The 21,983-nt window shown below is 44.3% G+C and overlaps 1 protein-coding gene and 1 non-coding gene across 9 annotated transcripts in view; both read left to right on the top strand.

Moving 5' to 3' along the window:
• The window catches only part of LOC103127055 (zinc finger protein 709-like), a 1,044,365-nt gene that overhangs the window by 1,004,586 nt on the left and 17,796 nt on the right, over window positions 1–21,983 (top strand). The window contains exon 1 of one of the 8 annotated variants that reach the window (XM_060182138.1): window positions 20,942–21,043. The exons of 6 other annotated variants lie outside the window; for them this stretch is intronic. The gene's annotated coding sequence lies outside the window, so the exon portion shown is untranslated. Of the gene's footprint in view, window positions 1–20,941; window positions 21,049–21,983 lie in introns of those variants that run through there. One more of the 8 variants, XM_060182135.1, reaches the window with a different exon arrangement.
• Window positions 10,321–10,451, top strand: LOC132535697 (small nucleolar RNA SNORA44). Its single transcript, XR_009547411.1, has one exon. It is a non-coding gene; the product is annotated as a small nucleolar RNA SNORA44 (small nucleolar RNA).

Raw genomic sequence — 21,983 nt, 5'->3', positions numbered from 1 at the left:
TGCAAAGCTTTCTCCCTGCAGGTGGGGAGCAGGTGCTCAAACCTGGGTCCTTGTGCATTGTAACGTGTGTGCTCAACCAGGTGCGCCACCACCTGGCCCCTAAAATTATGATGTAGAATAAGAAAGCCTTTGGCATTTTTTTTTATAGTGACTGTTGCAAGTTGTTGGGATCTGTGGGCCCTTTTACTCACCACCCAACATTGCTTACATTATTTTTGCTATAAAGGTTTATTTCATTTGATAGGACAGAGAGATTGAAATAGGAAAGGAAGAGGAAGATAACCAGAAGCAACTACAGCAGTTCTTCAGTGTTTTTGAAGCTTCCCCCTGCAGGTGTGGACTGGATACCTGTGCTCAGATCTTTGCACATGGTAACCTGTGCATTCAATGCATGGGAACAGTGCAGCTGCTTTGTCATGTACATGAAACCGGTTTGAGAATATCCCACTTCAGTGGTCCGGGAGGTGGCACAGTGGATAAAGCATTGGCCTCTCAAGCGTGAGGTCCTGATTTCAATGCCCAGCAGCACATGTACCAGAGTGATGTCTGGTTTTTTCTCTCTCTCCTCCTTTCTCATTAATAAATAAAATACTGGGAGTCAGGCGGTAGCACAGAGGGTTAAGCACATGTGGTGCAAAGCACAAGGACTAACTTAAGGATCCTGGTTCGAGCCACCGGCTCCCCACCTGCAGGGGAGTCGCTTCAAAGGCAGTGAAGCAGGTCTGCAGGTGTCTATCTTTCTCTCCCCCTTCTCTGTCTTCTCCTGTCCATTTCTCACTGTCCTATCTAACAACAACGACATCAATAACAACAATAATAACTACAAAAACAATGAAAAACAACAAGGGCAGCAAACGGGAAAATTAAGAAAAATTATAAAAATAAATAAATAAATAAAATATTATAAAAATGGAGTCAGGCGGTAACACAGCGGGTTAAGCGCAGGTGGCACAAAGCACAAGGACTAATGTCAGGATCCCGGTTTGAGCCCCCGGCTCTCCACCTGCAGGGGAGTCGCTTCACAAGCAAGTCTGCAGGGGTGTCTATCTTTCTCTCCCCCTCTGTCTTCACCTCCTCTCCATTTCTCTCTGTCCTATCCAACAATGATGACATCAATAACAGTAATAACTACAACAATAAAACAAGGGCAACAAAAGGAAATAAATAAACATATTTTTTTAAATTTTTAAAAGGAGAGAGAGGAAATATCCCACTTCACTGGGGGAATCTTTAGTACTATTGTATCTCCCTATCTCTCTATGGGAAAGGTAATTTCAGAGGGTTTAACACTGAGTGGCAACATTCCCTCATTTGATTCTATGTCCTCTTAGTGCTTCATGCTTGAGGTTCCAGCTGTTTCAACTGTGCCACCTTCTAGGCCACATTAGTTAATGAGACCCTACAAGATGCCAGCCTTGAGCCCTCACTCAACACAGGGGACAAAGCCTGTCTGCCTGGTACTGATAGAGGTATCTGGGAAGAGCCAGGTGCCCTGTGGACTCTCCTTGCCCTGGTCAAGTCAGTCTCTGGTGCAGGGGATTGGAGCCTCAGGCGTGAGATCTCTGCATAACCATTATGCTATCTACCCACCACGATTCCTTTTTTTTTTTTTTTTAAGATCTTTTTATTTATTTGTTATTGGGTAGAGACAGAGAAATGGAAGGGGGAGACAGAGAGGAAGAGAGACAGTGAAGTGACTCCCCTGTGAAGTGACTCCCCTGTGAAGTGACTCCCCTGCAGGTGGGGATGGGGGCTTGAACCGGATGTTAACTGGTTCTTGCGCATTGCGCCACCTGGCTTAACCCGCTGAGCTACCGCCCGACTCCCCTTTTTTTAGATTTTTAAAAAATATTTCTTTATTTCCTTTTCGTTGACCTTTTTATTGTTGTTGTAGTTATTATTGTTGATATCGCAGACGTTGGACAGGACAGAGAAATGGAGGAGGGGAAGACAGAGGGGGAGAGAAAGACAGACACCTGCAGACCTGCTTCACCGCCTGTGAAGTGACTCCCCTGCAGGTGGGGTGCCGGGGGTTTGAACCGGGATCCTCATGCTGGTCCTTGCACTTTGTGCCACGTGCGCTTAACCCCGCCTGGACTCCCTACCGTTTTTTTTTTTAATGTGACAGTTGTAATGAAGTATGCTGCCCCTAATCCTGCCCCAACTGTGCTGTTTATGTCCTTACTTCTGTTGTTCTGGGCTTAGAGAATATCACCCGCATAAGTGTCCCAGGAATGTCACCTTTTGAAAAATAGATGCAAATTGTTCATAAAAGCACAGTTACTCTTCCATGCACTGTGCAGAGCTAGCCTGTCTCATCACCTGCTTACAGACAGTGAGCAGAATTTAATGCAATTTTGTGATATATGGCTTGCAAAATCTAGGTATTTTCAATTCTGTTTAATTAGTAAATGTATTATTGTACTGAAAATAGTGAATTGGGGGCAGAGGGTAGATAGCATAATGGTTATGAAAACAGACTCTCATGCTAGGACTCCAAAGTCCCAGGTTCAATCCCCTGCACCACCATAAGCCATAGCTGCACAGTGGTCTGGTTAAAATAAATAAATAAATAAATAAATAAATAAATAAATAAAAAAGAAAAGAGTAAATTGGTGGCCCAGGAGGTGATGCAGTGTATACAGCATTGGACTCTCAAGTGTAAGGCTCTGAGTTCAATCCCCAGCAGCACATGTACCAGAATGATGTCTGTCCCCCTGCTTGAGAGTCCCCAGACCACCTTAATATAATTTCATCAGGCTCTATCAGAGATAAGGTGAAGAAAACTAATTCATCACTTAATAGCTGAGTAGTATTCCATGTGTATACATACAATTTTTCAGCCCCTCATCTATTATTGAATACCTAGGTTGCTTCCAGGTTTTGTCTATTAAAAATGTTCTGCTGTGAACATAGGTATACACATATCTTTTATATATTTTTTATTTATTTATTTTCTCTTTTGTTGCCCTTGTTGGTTTTTTATTGTTGTAGCTATTGTTGTTGATGTCGTTGTTGGATAGGACAGAGAGAAATGGAGAGACGAGGGGAAGACAGAGAGGAAGAGAGAAAGACAGACACCTGCAGACCTGCTTCACTGCCTGTGAAACGACTCCCTTGCAGGTGGGGAGCCAGGGGCTCCAACCGGGATCCTTATACCGGTCCTTGCGCTTCGCACTGTGTGCGCTTAACCCGCCACACTGCTGCCTGACTTCCAGGTATACACTTATCTTTTAGGACGAGCATATTTGACTGCTTGCACTATATCCATGAATTGTCTTATTATAGGGTGGGCCCATTCTTACCCTTTTAGTTCTCCAGACTGGTCTCCACAGGGGTTGGGACAATTTACATTACCACCAGAAATTACTCTCAAGACCTCTCTAAAATTTGTTGTTACTATCCTTTTCTTTTTTTTTAATTTTTTAATATTTATTTTCTCTTTTGTTGCCTGTGTTTTTTTTATTGTTGTTGTAGTTATTATTGTTGTTGTTATTGATATCATCATTGTTAGGACAGAGAGAAATGGAGAGAGGAGGGGAAGACAGAGAGGGGGAGAGAAAGATAGACACCTGAAGACCTGCTTCACCGCCTGTGAAGTGACTCCCCTGTAGGTGGGGAGCTGGGGGCTCCAACCAGGATCCTTAAGATGGTCCTTGCACTTTGCACCCCGTGCTCTTAACCCGCTGTGCTACCGCCTGACTCCCTTTTTTTTTTTTTTGCCTCCAGTGTTATTGCTGGATATTTTTCCCATTTTGTTGCTCATGGTTATTATTACTGTTGTCATAGTGACAGAGAGTAGTCAAGGGAGGAGGGGAAGACAGAGAGGGGGAGAGAAAGACAGACACCTGCAGACCTGCTTCACCACTTGTGAAGTGACTCCCCTACAGGTGGGGAGCTGGGGGCTCAAACTGGGATCCTTACTCAGGTCCTTGCGCTTCGCGTCACGTGCACTTAACCCGCTGCCCCACCGCGGGGCTCCCCTTACTATCCTTTCTGATGTGTGATATTCACACGGTAGTGAAGTTCTATTTCATTATTTTCTTTATTTTCATTTTTCTGACAATCAGTGACTTAGAGCTTTTTTTTTTCTTATTTGTTGGGTTTTTTGGATCTCTTTGGTGAATATTTTGTTTATATCCACTCACTACTATTGGATTGGGTTTATTGTTATTGAGTTTTGGTGCCAAGCCCACCAAGGTCACACAAGTCCCACTGCCAGGTCAGCTGCTTCTCTTGCTCAGTGACACCCTCCTGTGTTCCATCAGCCAGAGTCTTGGGTGCCCGCCCTGGGGACAGTAGGCTTGCATAGCCCTGGGATCTCTGGGCCACATGGTGCCCTCAGACCACATACACTTGGATGCCATCTAGCTATGCCTGCACATGAAGGAGGATCGGTGGGAGCTAATCCTTACACTCAAGAGTTCTGCTCTGTGGGGTTTGAAGAAGGGGAAAGACATGAGACATTAGGCAAGGAACCTTAGAACCACATAGGGAATGGAACCGTGAGCACATTTATTGGAGCATTTTTTTTATATTTACTTATTTATTCCCTTTTGTTGCCCTTTTTTTAATTGTTGTTGTAGTTATTGTTGTTGTTATTGATGTCTTGTTGTTGGATAGGACAAAGAGAAATGGAGAGAGGAGAGGAAGACAGAGAGAGCGAGAGAAAGACAGACACCTGCAGACCTGCTGCACCACTTGTGAAGCAACTCCCCTGCAGGTGGGGAGCCAGGGGCTCGAACCGGCATCCTTTTGCCAGTCCTTGCGCTTTGCGCCACGTGTGCTTAACCCTCTGTGCTACCGCTGGACTCCCTGGAGCATTTTTATATAGAAATTTCTGGCCCATTTCCCCAGAAACCTGGACCTGTCACCCATTTATGTAATTACGTGTCTTTTGGGTTTGTGTCAGACTCTCCCTCTATAATCTAGTCTGGGAGAAGGGCAGGTCGTCTTTCAGCACGTCCTATTCTGAGGTTTTCCTCAGAATGCTATCTTCAGTGGTTTTCCACTGTTTTTCTCCCTAGGTCAGCATGACCTGGTCTCCTGCAGCTGAATTCCAGAGAAGTACTTTATCCAGCTGTCTACTGATGGGCATTGCTTCCACAGTTTAACTCAGAGGAACAGTGTCTTCTATGTCTTGCCTCTTTGTCACTGTCATACACACCATGCAGTGCTAAGATCCACTCAGTTACACAAAGCCCACAGACAGATCACATTAGCACTAGGTTTATTTGCAGTTATCATTCATTTATTACTGGCCTGATTCTGGGTTACACATTTAGGTGCATTTTCAGAGCAAACTTCTTTCATTTGACAAATTGTTTTTCTCTGTGCATGTTTTAGCTCAGTATTATGCTGTGGCAGAAGAACATAACAACTCAGAAATAGAACTCCTGCTCGTCTTCAACAAGAAAATCATCAAGAAACCCAGCTTTAATTACTGAAGGACAAAATCATAATTTGGAAATAAACATTCTTTAAAATTATTTTATTTATTTATAAAGAATGATAGGTGGAGAGAGAGAAAGAACCAGCTATCATTCTGTTCTGGTACGTGTGCTGCCAGGGATGGAACTCAGGACCTCATGCTTGAGAGTCCAATGCTTTATCCACTGTGCTACCTCCTGGACCACTAAACATTTTTTATATTTAAAATTTTTACTGGTTTTTTTTCCTTTGTGCTATTGTTTGAAAATTATGGTAAATCATAATATCTTCTACTTTGTGTTCTGGAACTATATATTTTTAATATTTATTCCCTTTTGTTGCCCTTGTTTTATTGTTACAGTTATTATTGTTGTTATTGATGTTGTCATTGTTGGATAGTACAGAGAGAAATGGAGAGAGGAGAGGAAGACAGAGAAGAGGAGAGAAAGACAGACACCTGAAGACCTGCTTCACCACTTGTGAAGTGACTCCTCTGCAGGTGAGGACTCGAGGTTTGAACCAGGATCCTTACACCAGTCCTTGTGTTTTGTGCCACCTGTGCTTAACTTGCTGCGCTACTGCCCGACTTCCTGGAACTGTATTTTTAAGTAAAATTATTTCTTGTACAACTTTTATGGAAAAATAAAGTGTGTAATCTTGTCCAAAACTTCATGTTTCTAGAGGTAATATCTGTCATATTTAATTTTTTTATGTGTGACATGTAACAACTTCTCTGGGAAAACTATACCATTTTCCCTATGTCATTTATTTAAAAAATATTTTCCTTTTTCTTTTTTTAATTTTTCTAATTTAGTTATTTATTTATTCCCTTTTGTTACCCTTGTTTCTTTTTATTGTTGTAGTTACTATTGTTGTTGTCGTCATTGTTGGATAGGACAGAGAGAAATGGAGAGAGAAGGGGAAGACAGAGAGGAAGAGAGAAAGACAGACACCTGCAGACCTGCTTCATTATCTGTGAAGCAACTCCCCTGCAGGTGGGGAGCCAGGGCTCGAACCGGGATCCTCATGCCGGTCCTTGCACTTTGTACCACCTGCACTTAACCCACTGCACTACTGCCCAACTCCCCCTATGTCATTTCTATACAAGTTTGGAGTGAGTGAATGAGTGTGTGTGTGTATGAGTGATTAAAGTGTAAATGTAAATTACAGTGTTTCCTCTCCAAAAATCCTATTGGCAGCCTTTGGTGTGTAACCATCCTTATTGAGTCAGAGGTTCCTTCTCTAATATTTTCATTTATTTATTTTTATTATTGGATAGAGACAGGGATAAGTTGAGAGGGGAGAAGGAGTTAGAGAAGTAAAGAGACAAAGAGACACCTGCAGCCCTGCTTCACCACTTGTGAAGCTTTCCCCCTGCAGGTGGGGCCCAGCGTCTTGAACCCAGATTCTTGCACACTGTAATGTGTGCTTAATCAGGTGCACTAACACCTGGTTCCAAGGTTCCTTCTCTAGAGAGGCAGTTTCTTTCTCTGCTCTGATGTGGTTCTGTCTATATTTGGTCAAGGGTAGATCTGTCAGTGACCTGATTTTGGAGTGTGAGCTGTGACTAGATCAGGAAGTGGCTCTGTGGACATAGTCCATCCATTGTTTGGCTGTCTGGCTATTTTAGTGTTCTGGACAGGAGGAAAATTACATAAAGTGTGACAAGTCAGAAACAACTCCTGTGCTAAGACTAAGTCATTTGAACTCTATCATTTCTATACATGTATGGAGTGTGTTTGTGTGTGTGTGTGTGTATATGTGTGATTTTTTTTTTTGGCCTCCAGGATTATTGATGGGGCTCGGTGCCAATACTACTAATCCACCGCTCCTGGATTTTTCCCATTTTGTTGCCCTTGTCGGGTGGTAGCGCAGCGGGTTAAGTGCAGGTGGACCGGCATTAAGGATGCTGGTTTGGGCCCCCACTCCCCACCTGCAGGGGAATTGCTTCACAAGCAGTGAAGCAGGTCTGCAGGTGTCTGTCTTTCTCTTTCCTTCTCTGTCTTCCCTCCTCTCTCCATTTCTCTCTGTCCTGTCTAACAACGATGACACCAATAACAACAACAATAATAACTACAACAATAAAAAATAAGGGCAACAAAAGGGAATAAATACATAAATATTTTTTAAAAAATTAAATGCAGTCAATAGGGACTGGTGATGGCGCACCTGGTTGAGCTCATGCCTTACCATATACTAGGGCCCTACTTCAAGACCCTCGCCCCTGTCTAGTGAGGGAAAACTTCATAAACACTGAAAGAGTGCTACAGATCTGTCCCTACCCTCCCCCTTTTGATCATCCACCCATCTCTCAAACTTTCTCTACCCTATCCAGTCAAAAATAATTTAAACAGGGAGTCAGGCAGTAGAGCAGCAGGTTAAGCACAGGTGGCACAAAGCGCAAGGACCAGCAGATGGATCCCAGTTCGAGCCTCTGGCTCCCCACCTGCAGGGAAGTTGCTGCACAAGTGGTGAAGCAGGTCTGCAGGTGTCTATCTTTCTTTCCCCCTCTGTCTTCCCCTCCTCTCTCCATTTCTCTCTGTCCTAACAATGAGGACATCAATAACAATAACAACTACAACAATAAAAAACACAAGGGCAACAAAAAGGGAAAATAAATAAATATAAATAAAATAATTTAAACAAAAGTAAACAGCCACTGGGAGTATTGGATTCCTCATGTATACCTCTGACCCGAGTGATAATCTAATTGGTGATAAAATACATTTACTAATTATTATACTAAATATTTCAAGTTATATGAAGCTTGACATTTTGATCAAACTATTTTTGTTTGCATTAAAGAGATCTTTCACATGTGTTGCTTCACCCCTCCCAGGACGCTTTTTTTCCCCCCATTATTGGGGGATTAATGGTTTACAACTGACTAGTATACATTTTTTTAACCCTTGTACATTAGATAGAAAGATGCAAAAAGGGAAAGACTTAATAGCATTTTAGCTTCCACATGGAGGGCTGGGGCTCATACCCAGATGATTTACATGGCAGGGCACAGACCCTATTGGGTAAGATTTTCCCCTAGAACCTGAAAGTATTCTCTCCTAGTAAGATTATAGTCTTTCCTAATTTCTTTCTTGTATTTATTATTATTTTTTGTTTGTTTTCACAAGAGCTCTCCTATGCCCTGGCTAACTGTGGTGCCAAAGACTGAACCTAGGACATTGGAGCCTCAGGTATGACAGTCTGTCTGCATAATCATTGTGCTATCTACCAGCCACTCTGTTCTTGCTTACCTAATTTTGTAATAATATCACAGCTCTTGTGTTATGCCCCTCTGTGTGCCAGCCATGTGGTATGAAGTGATCCCCTTAGAGCAAGTTAACATAGTTCAGGAGTTGTCTGTCATTTGCCCCCACCATAATTTTAATATTTTACCTTTGTCACCCATAAGGATTATATATCAGTTTTCTGAGAGATACATAGAAAAAAAAAGGTGTCCTCGAAAGGGTGAAGTAACACATGTGAAAGGTCTCTTTAATGCAAACAAAAGTAGTTTGATCAAAATGCCAAGCTTCATATAACTCTCATATCTTGAAATATTTAGTGTAATAATTATTAAATGTATTTATAGTACCAACAAAGTTATCACTGGGTCAGAGGCCTATGTGAGGAATCCACTACTCCCAGTGGCTGTGGGAACGAGCTCCACTGGTCCCTGACACTGAAATCTCCACTCAGGCTAACTCAAACAAAGTTACTCCTAAAACAAGGAAAAATATCCTAAGACTAAAGTTTATTCTAAGAAAGGCCGGTGTGATTGCTTCTCGGCCTTTTGGCTAAGATCAAGTGTAGAAAGGCCAGTGTGGCAAGCACCCTTCTGACTGAGGGAGACAGAAGAATTGCATGCCTTAACAAAGAACAGTCTATCTTTTTAAAGGTTTGTAACAAAGAAATTCCACAGAGGGCAGGGATAGATAGCATACTGGTTATGCAAAGAGACTTTCATGTCTGAGGCTCCAAAAGTCCCAGGTTCAATCCCTCTGCACCACCATAAGCCAGAGCTGAGATTTTTTTTCTGGTAAGAAAAAAAAAAAAAAGAAAGAAAGAAAGAAATTCCACAGAAAGCTTACATCAGCAAGAAGTATAAGGGGGCACATCTGGAAAGGAGTTTAGGGTCACAGCAAAGATATAGATTACACAGGGTAAATATCAAATGGCAGATACATCATTTATCTCAGGACAAGTACAATATTTTTACTATTTACTAACTAATCCCATATGGTACAGAGGTAGGCAATAACCTGACAGTTAACATGTCACATAGTTTCTCATCAGTCCTATAAGTGTGTTATGTTTGCAAAGGAAGCATTTTGAATACTTGCAGGTCTTTTTTTTTTAATGTCAGCACTCTTTATTGCATGTAGAAAAGTATATGAAGGGAGTCGGGCGGTAGCGCAGCGGGTTAAGCGCACCAGGCACAAAGCTCAACGACCCGCATAAGAATCCCAGTTCGAGCCCCCAGCTCCCCACCTGCAGGGAGTCGCTTCACAGGCGGTGAAACAGGTCTGCAGGTGTCTATCTTTCTCTGCCCCCTCTGTCTCCATTTCTCTCTGTCCTATCCAACAACAATGACATCAAAAATAACAACAATAATAACTACAACAATAAAACAACAAGGGCAACAAAAGGGAATAAATAAATAAATATTTTTAGACAAAAGGATATGGAGAGAATGAGAAGGCAACACTGGCATTTAAGAAACAGAGTCCTAAAAATATGGTTTTAATTATTAGAATTGTTTGGGAGAAGGTGATAACATAATGACTATTCAAATAGACTCTCATACCAGAGGTTCTGAAGTCCCAGGTTCAATGCCCCACATTACCATAAGCCAGAGATGAGCAATGCTCTTGTTAAAAAAAAAAGTATATGCATATTTATAAGGTCTATGGCTAGTAGCAACCATGGGGTTTCCAACTGCATGGGAAAATAACCTGAAGAAACTTTGACAACACAGGTCAGCACAGTAACTGTAGTTGTCACTCATTTTCCCTATATTTCAGAGGAAAAAAAGTATAAAAATGGTCAGAAGTGGGGGCTGGGTGGTAGTGTAGTAGTTTAAGTGCACATGGCATGAAGTGCAAGGATTGGCTTAAGGATCCCAGTTCAAGGCCCCACAACCACACGTGCAAGGTGGGGTCACTTCACAAGTGGTGAAGCACATCTGCAAGTGTCTATCTTTCTCTCCCCCTCACTGTCTTCTCTTCCTCTTTTGATTTCTCTCTGTCCTATCCAACAACAATGACAGCAATAACAACAATAACATCAATAAACAAGGGCAGCAAAAGGGAAACAATAGCCTCCAGGAGCAGTATCAGATACATAGTACCAGTGAGCCCCAGCGATAACCCTGGAGAAAAAAAACAAAGTCAGAAGTAGAGAATTAACCTGTCATTTCTACATGCAACACACAGACTCTGACAGGAACAAGACACATACCAGAGAATCTGTGGCTTTTTTTTTTCTCCTCTTTCTTCTCAGGTGAGAATATCCAGAGTAATTACAACTGCATCTTTAGAATAGTCTTTAAACATACCAGTGCAGTCTCTTCACCTGATGATATGTCACCTGCAAGAAGGACACAGAAATGGATAAAAGGTCCAGTGTTTTCTTTTTTTTTTAAATTTCCCTTTTGCTGCCCTTGTTTTTTATAGTTGTTGTTGTTATTGATGTCGTTGTTGTTGGATAGGACAGAGATAAATCGAAAGAGGGGAAGACAGAGAGGGGGAGAGAAAGACACCTGCAGACCTGTTTCACCACTTGTGAAGCGACTCCCGTGCAGGTGGGGAGCTGGAGGCTCGAACCGGGATCCTTACATTGGTCCTTGTGCTTCGCACCACGTACGCTTAACTCTGTGCTACCGCCCAACTCCCAAAAGATCCAGTGTTTGAATCCATTGTTGTCTAAAAGAGTTTTTGGAACAATGAACTCCTCCCTGGAGGCCAAATATGAGTTTCTTCTATTAGGGAGCCCTCCCAGTCCCTGATTCTGTTTCAGATGGGGACTGTGAGCTGCACTGACCTGCCTCTCCATGTAGAGCTGTCCCCAAAGCAACAAGCTCAATCCCTTGGACCACCATAAACTAGAGCTGAACAGTGCTTTGGTGGGAAAAAAAAAATGGAGGGGAAGGCTTGCTTAATTTGCATTGCCTGATAACCTGGGCCAAGCAATCAGTGCTACACTGGGCATATCAGGGAACTGCTGGGTTCTGACCCCCAGTGTCTAACACCCAAGGTAATCATCCTACCTGGGACCATCTAGCATTTCTCATATTCCCCAACTCAGTCCACTGCAGAATACTGTGCCCCAGGATGGTTCCGTAGCCCCCATGTCCACTTGGTCGATTCCAAATTATATTCCTCCATGAGGATCATTTCTGGAACCATCCATTCCGCCCCGGTTCCATGGCTGCCAGTTCTTAGCAACATCGCCCCGCCAGATATTCGTCGGGATGCGGCATCATCTAAGTTCATTTCCCACGTCTACACTCGACCGGACCTGCCAATATACGCGGATATCTTCGCCCACCCTGTCCAACGCTTGACGTCTCGTCACCCAATCTGGTCCCCTACGCCTACACTGAACTTCTCTGTTCCAGACTCTTGGAAACAGAGGCTGAGGTAAAGAACAAACACCTCATCACAGACCCCTGCAAGCGTCAACCCGGCTTTGACCTAGCACGTTATGACTGGGCCCTCCTCAATCGCTATCGAACAGGCCATGGCCGGTGCGCCGCTATGTTCCATCGCTGGGGAGCCAGAGACGACCCGAACTGCCCCTGCGGCTCCAGACAGACTATGACACACATAGTCAACGACTGCCACCTCTCCAGATTCAAAGGAGGTCTCGAAACTTTACATCAGGCTCAACCTGACGCTGTTGACTGGCTACGGAAGAAGGGCAAACGCTAGAAGAAGAAGCCAAGAACCCAACTTCAGATCCAAGCACCCAGACTCAGGATAGGACAGAACTCTGGGCCCCCAGGTGCTTGGTCCCATGATGAAGCAGGTAGGACCCCAAGGAAAACCCATGCTGACTGACAGTTGAGAGCAATCAGATGTTGGGATCCCCATGTGGGAACAGAGCAGGCCAGAAAGACACAGTTTATAAGGGTGAGTGGGGGTCATAAAGCAGGGCTTCAGGAAGGACAGCCAGGAGAACTTAGACACCAGGCTGTTTCCAGATGCATCTAGGTAACTTGGAAGCAGTCTGGCCAGACCTCTGTCCTCGGAACCTGCACCCGCCATCTTCCTCCTTGGTTCTCCAGACTCTGCAGTGTGCTCCCAGCAGTCTGAGGCACCATCCCACCAGCAGGACCTGGAGAGAGAAACAGAGACAGTGGTGGCACCTGCAGCACTGACTGCTTCCCTGCTCATGAAGCTTCCCCCTGCCGGGCTCTTGCTCATGATAAAGTGTGGGCTCAACGTGGTGTGCCACTGACCAGCCCCATAAATAAAATATTTTAAGATAATTAAAAAAAAAAACAAACCTCGGGGAGTCGGGCAATAGCACAGCAGGTTAAGCACAGGGACTGGCGTAAGGATCTGGGTTGGAGCCCTGGCTCCCCACCTGTAGGGGGGTCGCTTTACAAGTGGTGAAGCAGGTCTGCAGGTGTCTCTCTTTCTCTCTCCCTCTCTGTCTTCCCCTCCTCTCTCCACTTCTCTCTGTCCTCTCCAACAACAATGGCATCAACAACAATAATAATAACCACAACAACAAGGGTAACAAAAGGGAAAATAAATTTTAAAAATTAAAAAAAAAAACCTTGTAAATTTTCAACCTCTGCTTCTTAGAAGGTAAGTAATAAGAAAGATAATTAAAGAGTGCACTCCACATAGAATTGATGATTAGGCTAATACTTACTTGATTTTTCTCAGCATTTTGGCAGCTCCATATGGGGGAGGAAGCAAAGTTGTGCCCATGTAACTGAAGAAGACATTGAAATTGAACACACTTGTCACTTCTGTGCCCCTGGAGTGGCTGTTCTATTCCACTGAACCCACTTGAAGGTTACACTGACACAATAGGCAGAACCTCTGGATTCTAACACTCTGGGGACCTCTGTGCCTGTTGCCCAAAGAACCTTGATTTGGCCCAGAGATTGGCTGGTCCAGGGACAGGGAGAGTCCACAGTGCACCTGGGTCTTCCAGACACCTCAATCAATGCCAGGAAGACAGGGTGGCTTAGCCTCCTGAGTTCAATGAGGCATTAAGGCTGACATTCTGTGGGGTCTCATTAATATCCAAGGCCTGGGGGCCTGGTGCACTTGGTTTACCTCATACATTACAATGCACAAGGACCCAGGTTCAAGCCCTCAGTCCCTACCTGCAGGAGAAATCTCCATGAGTGGTAAAGCAGGGCTGCATGTGTCCCTCTGTCTCTCTCCCTCTCTGTATCCTCCTCCCCTCTCAGTTTCTGGCTGTCTCTATCCAATAAATACATAAAGATTAAAAAATACATATCTGGGGGCCCCACACCTATGGACATCTAATCTTTGACAAAGGGGCCCAGACTATTACATGGGGAAAGCACAGTCTCTTCAACAAATGGTGTTGGAAACAATGGGTTGAAACATGCAGAAGAATGAAACTGAATCACTGTATTTCACCAAATACAAAAGTAAATTCCAAGTGGATCAAGGACTTGGATGTTAGACCACAAACTATCAAATACTTAGAGGAAAATATTGGCAGAACTCTTTTCCGCATACATTTTAAAGACATTTTCAATGAAACGAATCCAATTACAAAGAAGACTAAGGCAAGTATAAACCTATTGGACTACATCAAATTAAAAAGCTTCTGCACAGCAAAAGAAACCACTACCCAAACCAAGAGACCCCTCACAGAATGGGAGAAGATCTTTACATGCCATACATCAGACAAGAGTTTAATAACCAACATATATAAAGAGCTTGCCAGACTCAACAACAAGAAAACAAATAACCCCATCCAAAAATGGGGGGAGGACATGGACAGAATATTCACCACAAAAGAGATACAAAAGGCCGAGAAACACATGAAAAAATGCTCCAAGTTTCTGATTGTCAGAGAAATGCAAATCAAGACAACAATGAGATATCACTTCACTCCTGTGAGAATGTCATACATCAGAAAAGGTAACAGCAGCAAATGCTGGAGAGGGTGTGGGGTCAAAGGAACCCTCCTGCACTGCTGGTGGGAATGTCAATTGGTCCAACCTCTGTGGAGAACAGTCTGGAGAACTCTCAGAAGGCTAGAAATGGACCTACCCTATGACCCTGCCATTACTCTCCTGGGGATATATCCTAAGGAACCCAACACATCCATCCAAAAAGATCTGTGGACACATATGTTCTTGGCAGCACAATTTGTAATAGCCAAAACCTGGAAGCAACCCAGGTGTCCAACAACAGATGAGTGGCTGAGCAAGTTGTGGTATATATACACAATGGAATACTACTCAGCTGTAAAAAATGGTGACTTCACCGTTTTCAGCCGATCTTGGATGGACCTTGAAAAAATCATGTTGAGTGAAACAAGTCAGAAACAGAAGGATGAATATGGGATGATCTCACTCTCAGGCAGAAGTTGAAAAACAAGATCAGAAAAGAAAACACAAGTAGAACCTGAAATGGAATTGGCGTATTGCCCCAAAGTAAAAGACTCTGGGGTGGGTGGGTGGGTGGGGAGAATACAGGTCCATGAAGGATGATAAATGACATAGTGGGGGTTGTATTGTTAAATGGGAAACTGGGGAATGTTATGCATGTACAAACTATTGTACTTACTGTTGAATGTAAAACATTAATTCCCCAATAAAGAAATAAATTAAATAAACAAAAAAATACATATCTGGGAGTCGGGCTGTATCGCGGAGGGTTCAGCACAGGTGGCACAAAACGCAAGGACTGGTGGAAGGATCCTTGTTTGAGCCCTTGGCTCCCCACTTGCAGGGGAGTCGCTTCACAAGCAGTGAAGCAGGTCTGCAGGTGTCTATCTTTCTCTCCCCATCTCTGCCTTCCCCCATCTCTCTCCATTTCTCTCTGTCCTATCCAATCATGTCAACAACAATAATAATAACTACAACAATAAGACAAGGACAACAAAAGGGAATAAATAAATAAATAAATATTTTTTAAAAAGCATGTCTAATGGGGAGTCGGGCTGTAGCACAGCAGGTTAAGCGCAGGTGGCGCAAAGCACAAGGACCGGCATAAGGATCCCGGTTCGAACCCCGGCTCCCCACCTGCAGGCGGTGAAGCAGGTCTGCAGGTGTCTATCTTTCTCTCTCCTCCTCTCTGTCTTCCCCTCCTCTCTCCATTTCTCTCTGTCCTATTCAACAACGACAACAACAATAATAACTACCACAATAAAACAACAAGGACAACAAAAGGGAATAAATAAATAAAATAAATATTTAAAAAAAAAAAGCATGTCTAAGACCTGTGTCCCAGAAGGTGACACATTTTAAGCTGTTGGCAGCTTAAGCATGAGCTCCTAAGAAGGCAAAGTCAAGTGAGGGGATGCTGCCACTCAGTGTTAAACACCTCCGAGATGACCTTTTTCAGTAGAGAAACAGGGAAAGATCAGTAGCACTGAAGATTCTTCCAGTCAAGTGGGATATTCTCAAACATGTTTCATGTATATGACAAAGCAGTTATACTGTTCATGTGATTTGAGTCCATACCTGCAAAGGGAAGTTTCAAAAACAGTGAAGAACTGCTATAGTTGTCTCTGTTTATCCCTTTCTCTCTTCTTTTCCCATTTTAATTTCTCTCTGTCCTATCAAATAAATAAACCATTATAACAAATTAATGTAAACAATGTTGGGGGGTGAGTGAAAGGGACAACAGATCCTAATAACTTGTAACAGTTGGTATAAAGAAAGAAGGCAATAGTCTTCCTCATTCTACAGGAAATATGATTTTTATGAGCCGGGCGGTAGCACAGTGGGTTAAGCGCACATGATACGAAGCTCAAGGACCGGCGTAAGGATCCTGGTTCAAGCCCCAGTCTCCCCACCTGTAGGGGGGTCACTTCACAGGTAGTGAAGCAGGTCTGCAGGTGTCTATCTTTCATCACCCCTGTCTCTCCTTCCTCTCTCCATTTCTCTCTGTCCTAACAACAACAACAACAAACATCACCGGTAACAAATGGAAAAAATAACCTCCAGGAGCTGTGGATTTGTAGTGCAGGCACCGAGCCCCAGTGAAAACTGTGGAGGCAAAATAATAATAATAATATTGCTATTATTATTATTTTAGAGTTCAGGTGGTGGGGCCCCTGGTTGAATATGTTACAATTTGAAAAGGTCCAGGTTCAATTCTCATGTCCCCACCTACACAGGAGAAAGCTTTGCAAGTGGTGAAGCAGTGTCATAGGTGTCTTTATTTGTGTCTCCTTTATTCCTCCCCTCTCAATTTCTGGATGTCTCCATCCAATAAAGATTATAAAATTTTAATTATTATTTTGTTATTATGAATATTGCTACTGCAGTGTCTCAGTGCCACCACTATGAATCTACCAGGCATAGTGGTCATTTTTCCATTTTTTAAAAATATTTTAATTTATTTATTGGATAGAGACAGAGAGAAATAGAGAGGGAAGTGGGAGGGAGACAGAGAGATACCTGCAGCCCTGCTTCACCACTCATGAACCTTTCCCAAAGCAGGTAGGGACCAGGAGCTTGAACCCCGGTCCTTGCACACTATAATGTGTGTGCTTAACCAGGTGTGACATCACTTGGCCCACCCCCCTTTTTTTAAAAAAAAAAGTCTATTTCATTTAATAAGACAGAAATTGTGAGGGAAGCAGGAGATAGAGAAGGAGAGAGAAAGATATACACCTGCAGTCCTGCTTCACCACTCATAAGCTGTTGCCTCTGCAGGCAGGGAGTTGGGCTGAATACAGGCTCCTGTGCATGGTAATGTGTGAGCTCAACTGGGTGCAGCACTGCCAGGTCCCCCTTATTCTACATTTGCTGAAACTATGGGCCTTATAAGGGCAAAACAGTAAGTGCTAAACAGGACATGGGTGAGGCTGCAGGGCGCTGAGCAACAGTGCTAAACTCCCAGCCCCATCACCCTGTCCGGTGTCTTCCAGTTTTTCCTGTTTCCACAACCCAGAATAAGGTTCTGATTTCAGAGCCAGAACCCTCACTCAAGGATAGAGCAGGACTCAACTCCAGCTCTGATATGAGGAGAATCAGTTCAACCCCAGGGGAAGCCATGCTGGAGGTTGAGGGCAGAGTCTGGTGTCCAGTCTACCTAAAAGGAGACAAAGATAGGTCCTGGGGAAGCTTTTCTGCAGCCTAAGGCCTGGGCTCCTATCAGGGTGGGGAGGACTCAGCCAGAGACCTTGGCCTCGGCGCTTCTTCCAACTACATTCCTGCATCTTTGAAGCAACCCCTCCACTTGCCAGCCCTGGGGACCCACACTTAACACCCCGTGCATGGCTCCTGGCTCTCAGCAACATTCTTCTGCTGGTCAGAGTCATCTCAGGCATGAGAGACTTTTTGCATAACCATTATGCCTCTACTCCCACAATTTCATGTATTTTTCATATGCTTCCTCACTGATTAGATCATCCAGTTCTAAAGGATTACTCCCTGTCATCTTGATCAGCCACCCATCTGTACAATAAGATTTATTAATGAGGGAGTCGGGCAGTAGCGCAGTGGGTTAAGTGCACGTGGCACAAAACAAAGCTCAAGGACCGGCGTTAGGATCCCGGTTTGAGCCCCGGGCTCCCCACCTGCAGGGGAGTTGCTTCACAGGTGGTGAAGCAGGTCTGCAGGTGTCTGTCTTTCTCTCCCCTTCTCTGGCTTCCCCTCCTCTCTCCATTTCTCTCTGTCCTATCCAACAACAATGACATCAATAACAACAACAATCACTACAATAATAAAACAAGGACAACAAAAGGAAATAAATAAATATATTAAAAAAAGATTTGTTAATGAGTCCTGGACTTTCTCCAGGAGTCCCATTAATTTCAGTTACTTTATCCTGGTAGAGGTGTGTGTTGGAGGGCAGCTTAGGGGAAGCAGCACCCCTCCCTCTGCATCATGGAAGAAGCCAGAAGGGACCAAAGCAGAAGACAGAGCACCAACACTGCCTTCGTAACTGACTGCAAAAAAAAAAAAAATCACAAAATGCAGATGTGAGATCACCTGAAGACACATCCCCTGAGGCTCCTGTCCTTGCCCCCCAAGAAACCTTAGAGCTTGGAAGACCGAGGCTCTGGCCTTCCTCTTTGTCTCAGAATATCCATGCTGCATGGCTTGTACTTCCTTTTTTCCTGTTCTTTTTTGCTCCCAATAATTTTTCCTCTCCCTGAAATAGGACTGGGTCTCTTTGCAATTTCAAATCAGTGTGTAATTCCTCCAGGAGGGAACAACAATAGCTCCAGTGTGCTACTTCTTCCCCCTTAACAGTCTAGTTCAGCAACAGCTTGTGCACTTTGCAAAGCACCAAACTCATCTGGTCTATTTGGTCTAGACCTCAGGTAGACTACACTAAACCACATCTCCCAAAGCTTCCTGTGCAGCACTGCTGAAACCCACAGTTCCAATACCATTTTCTGTTGTTATCCATTCTTTTTTTTAAGATTTTCTTTACTTATTTTTAGAAATTTTCTCTTTTTTCCCCTTTTGTTGCTCTTTTTTTATTGTTGTTGTAGTTATTATTGATGTCATCATTGTTGGATAGGACAGAGAGAAATGGAGAGAGGAGGGGAAGATAGAGAGGGGGAGAGAAAGAGAGACACATGCAGACCTGCTTCACTGCCTGTGAAGCAACTCCCCTGCAGGTGGGGAGCCGGGGGCTCTAACTGAGGTTTTATGCCAGTCCTTACACTTCGCGCCATATGCACTTAACCCACAGCACTACCTCCAGATCTCCCGTTATCCATTCTTTTTTTTTTTTTAATTTCTTTATTGGGGAATTAATGTTTTACATTCAACAGTAAATACAATAGTTTGTATATGCATAACATTCCCCAGTTTCCCATATAACAATACAACCCGTTTTCTATTCTTATTTGTCTGTGGACTTACCTACAGAAAGCAGAGCAGAGCAGGTCTCAGCTTTCAAAGGGCGCCAGCAGGCAGCCTCCAAGACACTGCACTCCTGGAGCCAGGCTGTGAGCAGGCCGGCGGCACAGTGCAATCATCTCACTTAGCACACTTCTTCCTCTTCTTCTTCCTCTTCTTCTTCTTCTTCTCCTCCTCCTCCTCCTCCTCCTCCTCCTCCTCCTCCTCCTCCTCCTCCTCCTTCTTCTTCTTCTTCTTCTAGCGTTTGCCCTTCTTCCGTAGCCAGTCAACAGCGTCAGGTTGAGCCTGATGTAAAGTTTCGAGACCTCCTTTGAATCTGGAGAGGTGGCAGTCGTTGACTATGTGTGTCATAGTCTGTCTGGAGCCGCAGGGGCAGTTCGGGTCGTCTCTGGCCCCCCAGCGATGGAGCATAGCGGCGCACCGGCCATGGCCTGTTCGATAGCGATTGAGGAGGGCCCGATCATAACGTGCTAGGTCAAAGCCGGGTGGACGCTCGCAGGGGTCTGTGATGAGGTGTTTGTTCTTTACCTCAGCTGACTGCCAACTCTGTTTCCAAGAGACTGGAACAGAGAAGTTCAGTGTAGGCGTAGGGGACCAGATTGGGTGACTAGACGTCAAGCGTTGGACAGGGTGGGCGAAGATATCCGCGTATATTGGCAGGTCCGGTCGAGTGTAGACGTGGGAAATGAACTTAGATGATGCCGCATCCCGACGAATATCTGGCGGGGTGATGTTGCTAAGAACTGGCGGCCACGGAACCGGGGTGGAACGGATGGTTCCAGAAATGGTCCTCATGGAGGAATATAATTTGGAATCGACCAAGTGGACATGGGGGCTACGGAACCATCCTGGGGCACAGTATTCTGCAGTGGAATAGCATAATGCCAGAGAGGATGATCGCAGTGTGGAAGCGCTCGCGCCCCATGAGGAGCTGGCCAGTCTTGCAATGATGTGATTCCTCGCGCCCACCTTTGCTGCAGTTTTTATGAGATGTTCGTGAAATGACAGAGTGCGATGGAGAGTAACTTAGCACACTGAGCAGCACCAAGTCCTCAGAGTGCTGTGTCACAGTGTTGTGTGGCATATGGCCAACCAGCAGAAAAGACTGAACAGGAGTAAGCTAAGTGGGTGAGAAAGATGGTGGAAGTGTAGATTTTTAGCTGCTGAATCTTCTAGAGGACTACAACAAGAGAAAGATCCATGCCATTTTTTGCTTTGATGGTTCTCTAGGCACACCCCCTACAGAAGTTGATAGGACAGCATTCCCGTCACTTAGAAATCTCTGGTGTTGATTGGGTGCAAACATTATCCAGTCAGATGAAGAGTTGTCTGTGTGGCAAGGGCTTCATCCAATTAAACCCTGAAACAGTGAACACGGACCAATCAGGAATGCTGGTGGGCGGTGCTCCAAAGTGAAAGAAGACACTCCAGGAAGTAAGCCCTCCTAGCGGTCCAGCCTGTGTTTCTGGGACCCCCACTTTACGTTTCTCTGTGTTGCTCTCATCTTCTGCTGATTTCAACTTTGGAGAGGAGACTTCAGGAAGTTCAGCACTGGATGGAGTATCGTGAGTGTGTCTCATTGAGGCTGAGATTGGGAGGGGTCGCTTGAGTCTTCCCAAAATATTCTGGATGCAGCCTCGTGTCTGGGCCTCTCCCTGGTCAGTCCACCATATCCACCCACCCTGGGACTGGATTCCTCTGGTGCTCTCCTGATTATTTTCCCTTTTTGTTGCCCTTGTTTTTTATTGTTGTTATTGATGTCATTGTAGTTAGATAGGACAGAGAGAAACGGAGAGAGGAGGGCAAGACAGAGAGGGGGAGAGAAAGATAGACACCTGCAGACCTGCTTCACCGCCTGCCTGTGAAGCGACTCCCCTGCAGGTGGGGATCCGGGGCTCAAACCGGGAACCTTAAGCCGGTCCTTGTGCTTTGCGCCACCTGCGCTTAACCCGCTGCGCTACAGCCCGACTTCCCAGTGAAAGGTTCTTATGACAGTTCTTGAGGAGCTACTCTCATCCAGATTTACCAATTAATTGTCTTTGACCAGAATGAGTAGGAAAGTCTTCAAGGAATAGTCAGTTTTCTTTTCTTTTAAACATACATAATTTATTATTTTTTTATTATCTTTATTTATTGGATAGAGAAAGCCAAAAATAGAGAGGGAAGGCGGTGATAGGGAGAGAGACAGAGAGACACCTGCAGTGCTAATTCACTTCTTGCAAAGCTTTCCCTGCAAGTGGGGACTGACAGCTTGAATCCTGGACCTTGCACATTGTAACATGTGTGCTCAACCAGGTGCCCCACCACGCAGCCCCAAATATTCCATTTTCTACACTTGATCTTAGCCCAGAAGTGATGAGTATTCAGTTTTCTTTCTCCAAATGTACAGTTCTCTTACCTGTGGGATTTTGTACAGTTCCATAAGTGGTCTGATGTCTGCTAGTATGATTCTTGAAATAATGGTAGCAGATTTTACTTTTTTATTATTATTTTTATTTAA

Source organism: Erinaceus europaeus, chromosome 23 (assembly GCF_950295315.1).
Source record: "Erinaceus europaeus chromosome 23, mEriEur2.1, whole genome shotgun sequence".
NCBI lineage: Eukaryota > Metazoa > Chordata > Mammalia > Eulipotyphla > Erinaceidae > Erinaceus > Erinaceus europaeus.
The sequence above is the reverse complement of the archived record's forward strand: the minus strand, read 5'-3'. Positions and strand labels throughout refer to the sequence as shown.